Source organism: Leucopleurus acutus (assembly GCF_964270905.1).
Source record: "Leucopleurus acutus genome assembly, chromosome: 8".
Lineage (NCBI taxonomy): Eukaryota > Metazoa > Chordata > Mammalia > Artiodactyla > Delphinidae > Leucopleurus > Leucopleurus acutus.
In genome coordinates, this window is record NC_139151.1 from 73,579,941 (window position 1) to 73,591,871 (window position 11,931).

The window sequence follows — 11,931 nt, forward strand, 5'->3', positions numbered from 1 at the left end:
TGGCTCACGGGCCCAGCCGCTCCACAGCATGTGGGATCTTCCCGGACCGGGGCACGAACCTGTGTCCCCTGCATCGGCAGGCGGACTCTCAACCACTGTGCCACCAAGGGAAGCCCTTCTCATTTAATTTTAAATTCAGAATGCAAAAAGTGGTTATTAATCACAGTCTGTGCACATTTCCACTTTATGTTTTGGCCTCAAGTGACTAGATAAAAAATCAAATGTTCCTCTATTGATTTATTATCTATAATTTAAATCCCTTCTCTGAGACCCTGAGTATGCTGACATTTGTAAAATATTCCTAGCCAAGCAAGGCAGGAAGGTTTCCATTGGGAAAGGATTTGGTAGCAGAAACTGACTTCCTTTGTCAGTGTCAGTTGGTCAAATCCATCGGTTTTCCTCCCTCCATGTGTTGCGGGATGTACCCTCAACTTTCTACTGGTGATTTTCAGCTTCTGATGTAGAACTTCATACATTTGAGGATTAGAGGAAAATTTTAGGGGGAAGAATTATGTAACAGCAGCAGTTGGTCTCAAAGTCTCTTATGGTCTTTCGAGATACAACATTCTATGTGCAATATTTTAGTATATTTTAACTATTTACTTGGTAATTTCATTCAGATGTCCCATGAGCACCTTCAAGTCAGTATGTGATAATCTTGTTATTTTCTGGCCCAAACTTGCTCCTTTTGTGTCCTCTACATTAGTAATGGGAGCCATGAAGCTCAGAGCTGTCCAAGCCAGATCCCAAAGGACCTTCATTCTTCTCTTTCCTTTGTGCCCTACACCTAGGGTAACATATAATTAATCACTCAAATCAAGGCACTTTTATAAGTGCAAGGGGGCACTGTTAATAATTAAGCCAAGACAGTGGTATAAACGGAAATTGTCTTGAGCAAACTGGAACATATGGCCTCTATATAATCTCCATTGTAATCCTTAAATGTCACTCAATCTATTTCCTCTTTCAGTTGCCTTTGCCACTGCTTTGGTTTAGGCCCTTACCAGCCCCAACCTAAACTAACTAACTGCCTCCTAACTGGTCTCCCTGCTTCCAGGCCTCTCCAGTCCACCCACCGTTCCCATCCAGGTCGCTCCCTGGCTTAAATCCCTTCAGTGGCTCTGGGTGGGAGGATGAAGACCAAACTCCTTAGTGTAGAACGCAAGGCCCTCCTTGGTGGCTTCTTCCGCTTCCAGCATCCTTCCACCCACTTCTCCTCTACACCCACTTCTCTAGTTTTTCTGACTTGCTTGCAGTGCCTGACATTGAAGCACCGTGCGTGACGCTTTTGCGTGTGCTGTTCTCCTGCTCAAGATACTTAGCCTTCTTGTCTGTCTGTCTGAAATCGTTCAAGATTTAGCTCAAATGACCCCTAATGGGGAGGACTTTTGCAATGTAATAACTATGGGTGTAGCCTAAGAGAACCCTGAGGGTAAGAGTTGTACTTGATCAGTATCAGGAAGCTTTGGACCTCAGGTAGAACTGCTACTGATTTTTGTGTGAACCTTAAATGGGGTCCCCCTCTGGGCAGTTATAGCCCCCACAGGCACATGGTTGGCAAGCGGAGCTTAGCCCGGGTTTTAGATCGCCACTCCCATCCATCCTTTGTTCCGCACACAGACTGCCTACCAAACCAAAGGTGCAGGCCCCCCAGTACTCCGCACATAGTGGACCCCGGGTGAGTGACTGTTGGACGAATGTCTTCTAGGATGTGAGATAGCTTAGTCTCATCATTGTTACACGCTTGGTACCAAAGTGCACGTGCTATAACCCTGCCCCCTCTGTCGGCCCCTCCCTTCTCTCCCAGGACACCTTAAATACTTGCTGCTACCAATCCTCCTGCCCCATCACACTGGACTCTTCCCAGTGAATCCTTTGGTCATTTATTTCATTTTCTTACTGCCTCTTTTGGCTGGTAAATGCCAGTTCAGATTGTCAATGTCTTTTTTCACAGTGACATTGACTTACGTTCACTTGTCTAACTTTACCTTCCTGACCTGCTCACTTGATGGGCACAGCAGTTTACAGCTATCACTTATCCATGTGCCTTTTTGACCAAAAACAATGTGCTTTTATGGTATTCTTAAGGTTGCAAGTGATAAAAACTCAATCTGAATAAACTTAAGAGAAAGGGGTCTTTAGTCTGTGGATTGTGCCGTGTCTAGTGGATACCAAGGACGGGGCTGCACCAGGGCCCCAGAATACCTGGACCAGGCACAGGAATGCAGTCAGGACACGCTCTGTCTCTTGCATTCTGCTCTAGGTGCATCTGCTTTACTTATCTCTTTGAAAATTTGTTGTCTCTATTTTTCTGACTCGTGGTGGAAAACAAAGTCATTGATAGCCCATTACGTTTTTATGGTGCAACTTTATCTACCTGAGAGGGATTGAAAGACTCTCTCTCAATCCCAGTTCCAAAATCCTGAGGCAGAGGCTCCGTGTTTTGATGTGAGACAGGTGTACTGTCCTGGACCAGTGAAGGTATGTCATGTAAGAGCATGGCAGCTTCTGCAGCAGTCATATAGAGGCTGGCCAGGAGAGGAGAGGTCATGAATTCACTCTCAGCGAGGACTTACTATGTACCCAATGTGTGTCCACTGTGCTAGAAGAGAAGACACAGGGGTGAGCAAGCTGACCTGCTCTCCCGGAGCTTCTGTTATAAGGAGGAAAAGAAATCATTAACTGGGAGCCAAATGAACACTCTAATTATGAGGTTGATAACGGGTATGAATAGGGCCAAGGAGGGCTGCTCTGAAGAAGTGACATTTAAACTACAAGTTAAAGGGTAACATTGAATGAGCTTTTGCAAGAACTGGAGTAAAAGCTTTCAAGTCTCCTCTGGGACGAGGAGAGGGCAAGTGCAAAGGCTCTGACCTGGGGAAGGGATTGAGGTGTTTCAGAGTCAGAACCAAGCCCTCTGTACGTAACAGAGAATAAGTGAGGATGAAAGTGTTCTGAGATGATGTTGGACAGGAAACGCAGAGGATTGTGGGCTGTGGTAATGATACTCAGCAGTGGGAAGTTATTGAAAGATTTTGAGAGGAGTTAACATCGCCTGGTCCAGGGGCTATATGGGAGGCATGGGTTGGAGAGATGAGTGCAAATGCTGGGAGACTGGGAGGGTTTGTCACTCGATGGTTTGAACTATGGTTATACTAGTCCCTTGTCAACTACTTGGATATGGAAAGAGCGGGAAGGGGAAGAAGAGTCAGCAATGTCTCCTGGAATTTGGCTTAAGTAACTGGATGGATAATGGTGGTATCATTTACTGAAAAGCCTGGAAGGAGACATGGGCTGGTGTGGGATGAGAGGAAATCAAGGCCCATTTGATGACTAATTTTGAGGCAGGTCTGTAGGATATCCAAATAGAATTGTCAAGCAGCCACTCTGATATGTTAATTTGCAGCTGTTAAGAGAGATCTTGACTAGAGACATAAATTTGAAAGTGCATAGATAGACCACTGTTTCAAGCAGTGGCACATGTAATGTGCTTGACCCCCAAGTGGATCATTTTAAAACACTCCCTCCTCTATATGACAAAATATTTTTCATAATAGTCATGTAATAATAGGTAATATTCAAATTTTCTTGATTAATACTTTAGTTTTAAAAGGAAAATTAAAAGCAATACATTTTCATTTTAAAGATATTATTCAAATTTAGTAAAATATTTCAGTATGAGTTATATATTTTACACTTACCAACAGAAATATTACACCTTGAAGTTCACACTCAGTTTCACTGTTTTAAAGACAAATAAAAACTCCAAATGTTCACGTAGAATGACAGGATTGAAAAACTCAAGTTTGATTTCACCATTTTACAATCACTGCTGTCACTGTTTATTTTAAATCGACTGCCTAACCACGGGAATATGTCGTGCTACAGGGGGAACAGACATGAACTGTACCTGACACAAGATTGAATAATTTCAAACTATTAACTAACCTCTCTTGAAATGAATGCATGTAGCGGAGTCTGCACGTGTCCTGTGGAAGAGGGGGAGGGCTGACTGCATAAATGGGCATTCTCCAGATGAACTTGCATGTCCAATACAATGCTTATTAAAGAATAAGTAATTAAAATATGCTAATTTGAAACGTGCATATTTTTATTAAAACTCAACAGTAACTGCAGCCATTGTTTACAACTTAAATCAATAAAAGATACGCCCTCCCACCTTAGGAGTGTTTTGTTGCTGACACTGTTTAGAATTGGTGATAATGAAAATTAGACCCACACATAGCTGGTCCTATTGTTGTTTTAATAATCTCTACAGACCATGCATCCCCATTGCCTGTACCAGAGGTGGATAGCTCTCACTGCCCTGCCCTTGGTACCCCTCTGATTATAAGCTATGGGAATGGCTGAGATAACCTGGGAAGAAAGTGCAGCTGGAGAAGAAGGACTAGGACCAAACTTTGAGGCATTCTTATATGTAGAGAGTTACAGGGAAAAAAAAGATGAAACAACAAAGCAGACAGAAGGAAGAGCCATTGAAGTAGGAGGAAAATCAGGAGTCTAACCTCACAAAAGCAAAGGAATAAACACGTTTCAAGGAGAGCGTGGTCGGTGGAGCCCAGTGTTGCTCAAAGATCACATGAGACGATAACTAAAAACTGCCCTTGAATTCTGCAGCCCATATCTGGTGGATGACTTTGACAAGGTCAGTTTCAGTGGAGTGGTGGAAACAGTAGGCAGATGGAAGTGGGCTGAAGAGTGATTGGGGGATTAACAGGAGTACATCTAGACAACTGGTTTGAAAAGTTTTACTACAGTTGCCTGAATTTCCCAATAGTAAGTATAAGAATGAGATTGGAGTGGGGAGGGGGTTTAGAACCCAAAATACGTATGTTTGGTGGACAGGGAATTGTGGGGCAGTAGGTGGTAAAGAAGGGCATGGAGACAAGTCACTGCTAATTTTCTCACAGGTCGCTGACTATCTCATGATTCAAAATATCCATACAGGGCTTCCCTGGTGGCGCAGTGGGTGAGAGTCCGCCTGCCGATGCAGGGGACACGGGTTCGTGCCCTGGTCCGGGAAGATCCCACATGCCGCGGAGCAGCCAGGCCCGGGACCCATGGCTGCTGAGCCTGCGCGTCCAGAGCCTGTGCTCTGCGATGGGAGAGGCCACAACAGGGAGAGGCCCATGTACCATAAAAAAAAAAAAAATCCATATAGTCATCATCCTCTAATGAAACTTGCTTTTCTAAGGCACCTTTATCTGAAAGGAATTTCTGATTTAATGCTGTTGATTTCCTCTTTGTTGTGATTTTCCTAGCAAATGCATTATTAATTTTTATATTACATTGCCAATGCATAGTTGTTCCTTCAACGTTGTGGGATAATAGGCTCATTGATAAATTGGGGAACCTAACTTAACATTCGTGTCTTTAGGAATATGTGTCCCAAGAGTCAAAACAATGGAGTATTAGTGTACTTTGGCATTTCAATCTGTTTGTATATTGGAGGCAATCCATTTACAATTAGATAATTATAGTGGCTTCCATTCTTCCCCTTGGCAATGTTATTTTGCAGTTCCTCTCATCCAGAGTCAGACTCTGTTTCCCCACCTTTTGAATCTGGACTGATCTTATATCTTATTTTTGGACAATAGAATGCAGTACAGACCATGTGTTAGTTCCGAGTCTAGACCCCAAGAAGCCTTGATCGCTTCTGTTCTTTCTCTCAGAACTTTGCCATTGCCATGAAAATAAACTTGGACCAGCCTGCTGGAGGATGAGCCACCATGTGCAAGCAGAGCTAAGTCATGCCAGCGAAGGCCATCCTAGACCATTCTGCCCACAGTCAGTACACCAGCTGACCCTAGGAGGAGGCCCAGTTGAGATCAGCCAGGTCTCATCCAGATCAGCAGAACTCATGAGGATTAATAAGTGGTTGTCGTTGAAACCACAGAGTTTTGAGTTGGCTTGTTTACCAGCAATAACTAACCGATAGAGTCACGTCGCCTTGAACCTTCGGAGATGTTACTTAAGGTGGAAGCTGAATGCACTATGATTAGATGCAGCGATACTCTTTCCAGTTACTTGGAGCTTCAGTATAGCATATGCTAGAAATGCATTGCTCTGAACATTGAGTTGTGGATGTTATTAGCTCATGAAGAAGTGATTATTTTTAGTGTATTCTGATGGAAAGCATTCATGGGAAAGGGCCAGGTTAATTTTACTTAGATTCTTTAACTCTGATTTTCTTCATGCCCATCCCATGACCGTCTCAAATCTTAATGTTACGGCAACATAATCACATTCTTTTGCTCATTAAGTAGAAGGATATGATTTCAATTTGGCGTCTTCTTTGAGAGCAGAAAATTGCTGAAATGATACTAATGAAATGCTCACTGACTTACATGCCCTTAAAAATATCTCAATTATTTGTGTCAGTCTCTTTTTTCTTTGACTTTTTTCCATAAGCATCTACTTGGCATATCTACAAAGGGATGTCTTCCTGCAGAGGGGAAAGAAATGTTCACCGGTTCTAAAAAGCTGCTGTCAGGATCCTGACATAGGTGAAGATCTTTTTCTCTCATCACTACATTATTTCCCTGAACAGACTGTAATTTCATCAATTTTCCATGCTTATGGTCATGAATGCTTGGCATTACCACATCTTAACGTTAACGAAAAAGAAATTTCATGGCTTCAGTTTTCATTTGAAGACAAAGAAGACATGAAGACCTCATTAGAAATATGGTGTGTCTCCTGCTCACACCTGCTTTCCTTTGCTTTTTCTTTCCTTCGTGTTGATGCCAATGGCACACATTGCTCTCCACCTGCCCATCCCCTTGCCCAATCCCTGCTGGTAACAAGGAGGTCAAAACCTTTTCAGAAGCCAGTTTTTGTGATACCTACACATGGTGGTGCTTATATAGAGTCTGGACTCTTCTTTCCTTTCAGTATCAAAGAAATAGCCATTTATGGGGAAACTTAGGTAGCATTTATAACAGATTTATTTCCCTCTGTATTTCTTAGACTACTCATGTGGTTTTGAAGTGAGATAAATGCATTTTTGTTTCAAAATTTGAAATTGTAAATTATGATAAAACCTACTAAATTCAGAAAGAACTCTATCATGTGGGGAAGTTCATTACTCCTTGAAGTTTTTTCTGAGTCTCCTACTTATTAGGTGCATGACTTTGGGCAGGTTATGTAACTTTTCTGTGCCTCAGTTTTCTCACATGTAAAATGATAGTACAGTCAGCCCTCAGTATCCATGGGGGATTGTTTATAGTACCCTCAAGGATACCCAAATCGGTGGATGCTCAAATCCCTTATATAAAATGTTATAGTATTTGCATATAACCTATGCACATCCTCCTGTATGCTTTAAATCATCTCTAGATTACTTATAATACCTAATAGAATGTAAGTAGTTGCCAGTGTGTGGCAAGTTCAAGGTTTGCTTTTTGGAACTTTGTGGAAATTTTTTTTTCCTGAATAGTTTTTTTTTAACATCTTTATTGGAGTATAATTGCTTTACAATGGTGTGTTAGTTTCTGCTTTATAACAAAGTGAATCAGTTATACATATATATATGTTCCCATATCTCTTCCCTCTGTGTCTCCCTCCCTCCCACCCTCCCTATCCCACCCCTCCAGGTGGTCACAAAACACTGAGCAGATCTCCCTGTGCTATGCGGCTGCTTCCCACTAGCTATCTATTTTACGTTTGGTAGTGTATATATGTCCATGCCACTCTCTCACTTTGTCCCAGCTTACCCTTCCCCCTCCCCGTGTCCTCCACTCCATTCTCTACATCTGTGTCTTTACTGAATAGTTTTGATCCATGGTTGGTTGGATCTGTGGATGTGGGACCCACAGATACGGAGGGCCAACTGTAGTAATACCTACTTCACAAGATTGTTATGAGGCTTAAGTTTGCTAACACCTGTGAAATGCATAGGTCAGTGCTTGGCACACGAAGCATTCAATAACTGTTCATTTAGTTGTTATTCTTAATTTTTTAAAAAAATTATTTATACGTATTTTGTTTTTAAGATTATACTCTTCCTCATAAAAACTTTCTCATAATCTTTCATGAATTTGACGTTTACCAAGTTACAAAGGAGTTCTTATCTGGTTCGCAAAGCCCCACAGGTGTGGACAGAGCAGGGATAATCATACTTATTTTACAGATGAGGAAAAAATTAAAGAGAATAATCACATGGTCCAGCAATTCCACTTCTAGGTATATACCCGAAAAAATTGAAAGGGAGAGCTCAAGCAGATATTTGTACAAAAATGTTCAAAGCAGCATTAGTCACAATAGCCAAAAGATGGAAGCAACCCAAATGCCCATGGATGCATGACTAGATTAAACAATGGGGTATTATTCAGCCTTAAAAAGGAGTGAAATTCTGATACGTGCTGTAACATGGATGAACTTTGAAGACATTATGCTAATGAAATGTCAGACACAAAAGACAGATATTGTATGATTCCACTTATATGAAGTACCTGAGGTAGTCACATTCATAGAGACAGAAAGTAGATTAGTGATTGCCAGGGGCTAGAGGGTGGGGGAATGGGGAGTTATTTTCTAGGGGGTATAGAGTGTCAGTTTGGGATGATGAAAAAGTTCTGGAAAAAAAGAAAAAAAAAAGTTCTGGAGATGGATAGTGGTGGTGGTTGCACAACAGTGGGAATGCCCTTAATGTCAATGAACTGTATACTTAAAATTGGTTAAAATGGTGAATGTCACGTTATGTATACTTTTCTACAATAAAAAAGTGAAGGTTTCTACACATGTCATAAGTATGAATAATAAAAATACTTGGAAAGAATAGATACCTTCCTATCTTGTCTTTTAACTGTATCATTTAGAGAGCAGAAGGCAGGTCTTTGAGGGCATTAAAGTTTTAAAATTTTATTTTATTTTAAAACTAATATGGACTAATTGAAAGTTTGAGAAGTATAGGCAGGCATAAAATGAAAATAAAAGGGCCGTCGCCCTTTCCTCTGATGCTCTACAAAGTAACTTTTGACATGCTTTTTCTCTGTATCCATTCTGTGTGGGTATATATAAGCAAATATATATATTTGGGTGGGGGAGGGGAGAGAGACTACGTTTTAGAAAAATACGTGGGCTCAATGGTAGTATTCAATAACTTTAATTTTTCACTTGATATCATATATTTAAATTCAGAAATAGATAATCTACCCATGCATAATGTTCTATAACTTCAACCCTCTTTTCCTTCCCTTTCCCTTTTATTAAAAAAAACTTTGAGTTATAATTTAGGTAAAATACACCTATTTAAAATGTGCAGTTTATGGCGTTTTGACAAATATATGTAACACCCTGCTAGTCAAGGCGTAGAACATTTTTATCACCTCAAATTCCCTCACAGGTATTCTCTCAAGAATATATCCTTTTGTGAAATGACAGTCAAATATTTTGGCAATTTTAAATTTATTTTATTTTTATTTTTGGCTGTGTTGGGTCTTCATTGCTGTGTGCAAGCTTTCTCTAGTTGTGGCGAGTGGGGGCTACTCTTTGTTGCGGTGCGCAGGGTTCTCATTGCGGTGGCTTCTCTGGCTGTGGAGCACGGGCTCTAGCCTGCGGGCTTGAGTAGTCGTGGCTCGCGGGCTCTAGAGTGCAGGCTCAGTAGTTGTGGCACACGGGCTTAGTTGCTCTGCGGCATGTGGGATCTTCCTGGACCAGGGCTCGAACCCGTGTCCCCTGCATTGGCAGGCGGATTCTTAACCACTGCACCACCAGGGAAGCCTGGCAATTTTAAAAATGGGTTGCTGTCTTCTTACTGAGTTGCAAGTGTTCTTTGTATTTATTCTGGAAATAAGTCTTTTGTGAGGTGTATGTATTGTGAGTATTTTTGACCTTTCTCTTAACAGTGTTTCTTGAAAATCAAAGTTTTAAATTTTGATAAAATTCAATTAGTCAATACTTTTCTCTTATTGCTAGTGCTTTTCTATCATGTTTAAGAAATCTTTGGGCAGGTTCCCAGATGTGGTGGTGCAGTCAGCGGTGGCTTGGGCTTCCACACCCAGCTGGGTGGCCAGTTCACTGTGGTTGGCTGGTGGTGTGAGCTCCTTCAAGGGGCAAATGGCCGAGTATCCAACAATCTCCATTGACTTCTTGGACAGGGAGAACCTGAGGGCCCACACCTTCTTCCTGTCCCACTGCCATAAGGATCACATGAAAGGATTAAGAGGCCCTACTTTGAAAAGAAGGTTGGAGTACAGATGAGGAAACCCGAAGAATCAGAGAGGTTAAATGAGTTTCCCAAGGTCACACAGCCAGTAGATGCCAGGACCAGGATTTCCACCAGCTTGAAGGTTTACTTATACTGTTCGCTGTTACTAAAGAGTTGTCAACTAGTTGTTGTTAACTAAAGATTTTGGGAGAAACGAATTATATCAACTGAAATTGAAACTCCTACCCAGATATCTTTAGTCATTGAAGGATCAAGAGAGAAGGGAGAGATGTTGTGACTCTCTTACCAGCTGGTCATTGCCCAGGATCAATTACGTTTTTATTTTAGGGCAATAACAGAACTGTCTTGTACATGGGAGACTTCAGACTCGCAAAAGGAGAAGCTGCTAGAAGCTTGCATTCTGGGGGCAGACTGCAAGACATCTTAGAGTGTGTACTTATATACTACTTTCTGCAGTCCAGAATATTATTGAATTCCTAGTTGGGTGGAGTGTCTGAGTGGAATATCCGAGCTGGTTTGAAGCTGGGTCGTTCAGAGTCTGTACCATGATGTGTGGCTGAACTCAAAGCAGCTAACGGGTGGGAGTATTCATCAGCCTTAGTGAGGAGTTAGGAGTCCAGGTTCTTGTGGATAAACGAGACATTTAGAAACATACCTGACATTCTTCATCATCTCATAACAGACGGTAGCACTCAGATCCACACATGTCAGCTTCCAAAAGCAGAAGGATATTTTCAGTGGAATAAGTTACCCTGCAGAATTAGTTCCAAAAATAGAATTCCACTTCACACAGTCGGCATGAAGCCATCCACTATGTGGTTTGGAGAAAGAACCAGAAAAAACAATGTCATTGTGAGGATTGGAGAGAGTTTGTACAGAGCTCACTTTTTTTTTTTTAACTCCTCCTACAGTGAGATTAAAGATATTTTGAACCACATCTGTCCTGTGAATGTTACCGAACTCAGGTCCGGTTGCTCACCACTCGAAAGTCAGTACCCGAGAGGCAGTTGTTGGTAGAAAGGAAAATTGCTTTTAATCAGAATGCCAGCAATCTGGGGAAAAGGTGAACTCATGTCCCCCCAAAAAACCAACTCCAAAGATTTTGCTCAGCCATGAAAATTTTTAAAGGGGAAGTAATCTCAGTTAATCATTGAGATGGGGGATCAAACTCATAGCCATCTCCCACTGTGTGCAGGCTTGTCGACGCCTTGTGATCTTTCTTTAGATGCTATCTTGTTCACATGGTTTGTGAGATTACTGAAGGGGAAGCTACTAGGAAAAAGACCTGGTCTTCAGTTAATTACTTATTCTTCATCTCAACTTTTTTGATCTAAGGAAAGAACCAACAGGTTAGGCAAGGTATTGTGTGATCAAAAGATTTGAAAGGTGTATTTGGGCCGGAGATGAGCAGATCTTGGGGGTGCCTGGTTTAAAAGTTAGTTACAGGGCTTCCCTGGTGGAGCAGTGGTTGAGAGTCCGCCTGCCGATGCAGGGGACACGGCTTCGTGCCCCGGTCTGGGAAGATCCCGCATGCCGCGGAGCCTGCGCGTCCGGAGCCTGTGCTCCTCAACGGGAGAGGCCACAACAGTGAGAGGCCCGCGTACCGCAAAAAAAAAAAAAAAAACAAATTAGTTACAATTTTCTCTTCTTGGACCCCTAGGTGCACCCTTTCTCATTTCTTAGATTAAAATGAGAGATCTCTTGGAGCTCCTACTGTCTGCACCAGTGCCTAATTCTGG

General features: G+C 41.9%; 1 pseudogene across 1 annotated transcript; it reads left to right on the forward strand.

The window, feature by feature from the left end:
* The first annotated feature begins 9,719 nt into the window (after positions 1-9,719).
* Positions 9,720-11,263, forward strand: LOC309965720 (protein artemis-like; annotated as a pseudogene). The gene is made up of 2 exons: positions 9,720-10,214; positions 10,295-11,263. The product of its transcript is annotated as a protein artemis-like (transcript).
* The last annotated feature ends 668 nt before the right edge of the window (positions 11,264-11,931 follow it).